At 36.4% G+C, this 5,498-nt stretch overlaps 1 protein-coding gene across 1 annotated transcript in view; it reads right to left on the reverse strand.

Annotated features, from left to right (window-relative positions):
- Nucleotides 1–3,967, reverse strand: part of LOC106872918 (probable aminopeptidase NPEPL1) — a 79,974-nt gene extending 76,007 nt beyond the window's left edge. The window contains exon 1 of the mRNA XM_052976436.1: nt 3,666–3,967. The gene's annotated coding sequence lies outside the window, so the exon portion shown is untranslated. The remainder of the gene's footprint in view (nt 1–3,665) is intronic.
- Between the last annotated feature and the right edge of the window lie 1,531 nt (nt 3,968–5,498).

Consider the following 5,498-nt stretch of genomic DNA (forward strand, 5'->3'; position numbering starts at 1 on the left):
ATATATATATATATATATATATATATATATATATATATATATATATATAACTCATCAGATTCCATTCTGATTGCCCATGTACACAACATGGACATTTGTCTGCATGGCTTCACCAATTCTTGCCAGTTACTATTATCATCTACTTTGGTTACCTGGCATATTTTACTGTACCATCAAACCTTCATCTATGCCAATAGTGTCTTCTCTTACTACAGTCGATTCTTTTTATACCACTACTTCCCCCTCCTCCTCAGCATAATCTGTCATGCACCGTAACATTTTACATGCAGTGGAGCAAGGTAGCTTCATTTGTATCCAGCCTTCATACATCTTCTGTATTCAATGCTCTTGTTGTCCCCCCCCCCCAGGTAGAATTACACCTCATAATTTCAGGCCTGCACACTGCTAGTGTGTCCCTTTGTTGCTAATAGGAATAACAGCATTCTAAAGAGATGTCCCTCTAGTTTGATTTTGGAACATTCAGCCCCCACTGCAAATTCAGTCACCTAGGTAACAGAACCAACAACTACTTATTGTGTGCCTTTGAAAAAATTCATGTCATGGGTGCTTTTACTGCTAACTACATTTGTGCTACACAAGAAGTAATTTTCTGTCAGCTTGAGTGTGATCCCACTGCCTATCTTGTCACTCATAATTTACATGAGACATACAATAGGCACAAACATGGCTGTGTGGTAAGAAGTCTGCTTCTCAACCACACTATGTGAGACACTGGGCAAGAGTCTTCCCACTATAGCACAGGGCTAATCAAATCCTTGTCAGTGAATTAGAAAGACAGAAACTGAAAGAAGCATGTGTGTGTGTGTGTGTGTGTGTGTGTGTGAGAGAGAGAGAGAGAGTTTATATATCTATCTTTAACTTGTTTCAGTCATCAGACTGTGTGAGAGAGAGAGAGAGAGAGAGAGAGAGAGAGAGACAGACAGATAGATAGAGATATGTATGCATTTGTATGTTCGTTTGTGTCTCCTTGTCTTAGACATCACATAACTGTAAATGAGTTTCACTGTCATAAAGCAGTGTCATTCATCTCCAGTCTTCTGTGACAACATATCTGGTCAAAGGGAAATGTTACCTTGCATGGAAACAGGTGAGGGTTGGCAACAGGAAGGACATTTGGGTGTAGAAAATCTACTCAACTCCCTCTGACCCATGCAAACATGATGATACCAACTAGTTCTCTGCATATCATGTATAGCCCCTTAAAAGCTAGCAGTAAGGTTCTGTATTCTCTCTTACAGGTGAAGAATTCTATCTTAGACTCTTTGACTATAACTTTCTACTAACCAAATTTCTTCAGTGGATTCAACTACAAGTTGTGACTATGGACAGTCGGTCTTGAGGTTCTTTTTATTGCCTTGAGATTTATATAATTTATACGACAGGCCTGAGAACAGGTCCCTTCTGGATAACTACCTCCATGCTAACTTACTGAACTCAATAGATAAATAGCATGAAATTACAGGTGCTATTCTATGACATTGTTGTTGATTAGTCCCAGAGCTAACTTAATAACATTCCAGTTGTGATCATCATGTCTGTGTTAACCCTTTACTTAACTGCATATCATATGTAATACACAAGACATATTTCCCTGGCGTCCATGTCGCATATATAATATAAATTCCCAATTTTTTCTTAACCACTACAGTAACCTGGAACTTATGAAAGGAAAGCTTTATATTACTCAGAATACAGAAAACAAGAGACAACCAAAAGTCTAAAAACAAGCATGGACGTTTAGGACAAACTTATGAAAATATTTGGGACAGGCATTATAGATGTGTTTGATATACTCAGCGTATATCAAACACATCTATAATGAAAGACAATCCAGACATGCACTTCATATTTTCAGACATTGCATCTAGAGTACACTATCCAGAATAATTTTCCCTTATTTCAAACGTTGGGAATGTGATGAAGGAGATTTGGCTGCTACTACTAGAATGTTGGGCGACCACGATAGCTCATGCGACGCTCAACAAAGGAGTGTCTACGTGATGGTCTGACCTGCAACAAATTCCATCTAAACTTTCCTCAAATCAAGTTGGACCACTTAAAAACAAGGAAAGGATACATCAGCTTATACAGTCCTACATACTAAGAGATGGGATAGTCCTAGCAGGAATGCTTTTGATCATACAGAATACTAGATCAGAGCTGACCTGGGATTAACAACAGTTAGGGACCACCAGCCGCGTAAAAATTGTGGAAATTACTATTTTATGGCTATTTTTAAGAAGTTTGCTTTGCAACATAGCCTTAGGTTCAATCCCGCCGCAAAAAACCTTAAGAGTCGACCAAAGCCTTGTGAATGAAATTTGATGGATGGAACTGAGGGATATACCCCATTTTTTATATTTTTTAATATTTTTTTATTGCACCTAGCCTTTAGTTACTTATAACGGAGTTCGCGCTGTTTTAATCTTTCGAATCAGATCTTGGGTCCGAGGATAATCTACTCTCTTCCTCTTAGCGAGTTGGATATCCTAAATATCGTGGGTGCTGCCCTGCCTACAATAAATCACCAAGAAAAACAAAGCAATTGCAGTATTTACTCGATCTTAATTGAAAAGGGCGAAAGAGGTGTTTGCGACTGAACATGGCACAGGGTTTCAGTTAGTAGGCCTTGGCCATGATGAGGTACAGCCTTTAAGGGCTTCACACAATCATACTGACTTATTTCAGCTACATTTATCGAATAATTTATGCTTATCACGAGCACACATCACCGGTTAATATATATATGCACATATATACTGATTGTATACGCGAGCGTTATGGCTTCTGCACCGATTTCTATCTTTCAACTTTCACATTCAAGGAATTAATCAACTCGACCCTACAATAAAGACATTTACCCTCAAAGCCACTTCACTGGGAATCGAACTTCTTAACTACAGAGCTATCCTACTATGCCTACATGAGGCACAAGTACGAAGTGAGAAAAGAAAATTATTCAAGTACCGGGGTTGATATAATTGACTAACACACTCTCACAAAATTTCAGATCTTGTATGTTAGAAACAATCATTATTATTATTAAAAATAATCATAATTAAAAAAAGAAATTAACGTAGCTTGTTGTTTTGCCCCAGGTCAGCTCTAATCGATTGAATAGACTTACGATCAGAGACGTTCCAGCTGTGATCACTACAGTCTTTGTTTCAAATAATCTATCTAGAAACACATTATCCAGTCTCAGGCCCTTTTTTTAATGAAGACTGTAGGCAAGGTATGGTTTGAAGGAGTTTCAGTTTCCACTTCTAATAGGTCGGGTAACCACATAGACTTCTTGGTTAAGGCTTCTAAACCGGTAAAGGCAATAAGGAGGATTATGCTTTTACGTATATAGCTATATATATATAATTAATGTATATATATATATATATATATATACACATAAAATAAAAATGTAGTATGATATTTATGAAAAAAGATGTGAATTACACAATTAGAATATATGCACCGGTATATAATTATATATATATATATATATTATATATCGACAGCTGTAAATATGTATAATCACTATGTCTAATGGTTTACATAAATTAATAAATAAATGCAATTACATTGAGAAATTATATATACATGATAGATATATGCAACATTAATTTGAGGAAATAAAATCGCTTACTCACTGTGAATTTGTATGGTGAAGAGGTGAATGGTAGTTTTGCTTTAGAATGTCTGCAGTAAACTACACCACAACACTCTGAATATTACAAGACTAAATGCTGAGTTAATCGAGTGTATATGAATATATATGTCTGTGTGTGCGTGTGTATGTACTGTCAGGTTGGTCGGTGGAGGATGGTTGCTCTGCAGCAGAATGCTCTCACCCAAACATATAGAGGGAGGGGGAAAAGCCGGGCACTACTATGTTGTTAATTGTAGTGATGGTGGTAGTGATAACGATAGTGATTATGATAGTGTTGATATAATGACAAAACAGTTTTAAACAATAAAGATATGCAGTGCATATAATGTATATGAATATGTGTAAATGTATGCGTGTTTGTATATATATATATATATATATATATATATGTGTGTGTGTGTGCGTGTTCGGTGAGAAAGGAGGGGCAAAGGTCTATAAATAGGTAAAAGGAAGAGGTGAAAAATATTGTAGAGTAATATGAGATGGAAAAGAGAGAGGGAAGGGGAGGAAGAGAAAGAGAGAATGTGTGGCAAGAGTTGGAGAGAGAGGATGAGTGGAAGTGGTCGTGACGGTGCTGGTGGTAAAAGCGTTAAGGATTAGAAAGATAGATAGGTAGATAGATATGGGCGTAGAAGGTGAGAGATCGAGCAGGGTAGAGAAAGAGGGGGGATGTGTATAGGAAAGCGGGGAGGATGTAAACAAGAACGTTCAAGTGCACTAAACACAGAGATGGAGTGAATAACGAGAGAAAGTGTATTATAGCGTGAAGTAAAGGGATATAGAAATGAATGAACCAGAGTAGAGAGAGTTCATCGAAGTCAGAAGATATAGATATCATTTCGCTTAAACATCTCGATATTATGAACCAGTTAGAGTTCACTATATCTATCTATCTATCTATCTCTCTATCTATCTATATCTCTATCTATCTCTCTATCTGTCTGTCTGTCGTGAGGGGCGGGGGGATGCAGATATGAAAATAGAGTAAAAACACGAGTATATATATTCGTTTTTATTAATAACAAGCAGAAGTTACAGTAATTCAAGAGCTGACAGTTTTGTGCGTAGGTATTTCTCATAGGTATGTTTAACGAAGACAGAAGGATAAAGAGGCGTTTATAATTTTTTTTTTTATGAAATGAATAGCATTATAGATCGGAGATGAAAGAGTTGTTGCTAAACTGAAATTGAGGTAGAAGAAAAAAACCGGAGTAAAAGAGAAAAGTTAAGAAATTAGAAGGAAATGAAAGAGGTGACGAAACAAGGAAACGAATTGGGTGTGAGAGAGTAAAAGGAATATGAGAGAAAAATAGAGAGAAAGTAGACAGCATAAGAGGGAGAGAAAGAGGAAGATAAAGTAAAGGGAGCATGAGAGGGAGATAGAGAAGTAAAGGGGATATGACAGAGGAGGGAGTCATTGACACCAAGAAAATTTGAGAAGGAAACGATCATTATTTGCGGTGGTCCACTTAAGACCTGTCCAGATTTTTCTGCTTCATTAAACCCTTCGGAATGTGAAACTCCTAAAAATAATACGAACAGAAAAAGTATAATATAAACGCAGATGTAGGTGAATTTCAGTTCACAAAAGGGTAAAAAGAAAAAAAGTATTCAATTCAGAAAATGAAGTTTATATTAGAGCCTAAGGTTTCTTTAATGTAACTTTTGACTTCAACGTCGCTGATTATTGATGCGAGAGATGTGTGTATTCCTGTATATGCATGTGTGTATATATATATATATTTGTGTGTGTGTAAGTATCTGAAATGCTTGCAAATATAGTATTTATACACATACACACATGTATATATAT

The sequence above is a fragment of the Octopus bimaculoides genome, chromosome 24 (genome assembly GCF_001194135.2).
Source record: "Octopus bimaculoides isolate UCB-OBI-ISO-001 chromosome 24, ASM119413v2, whole genome shotgun sequence".
Taxonomy (NCBI): Eukaryota; Metazoa; Mollusca; class Cephalopoda; order Octopoda; family Octopodidae; genus Octopus; species Octopus bimaculoides.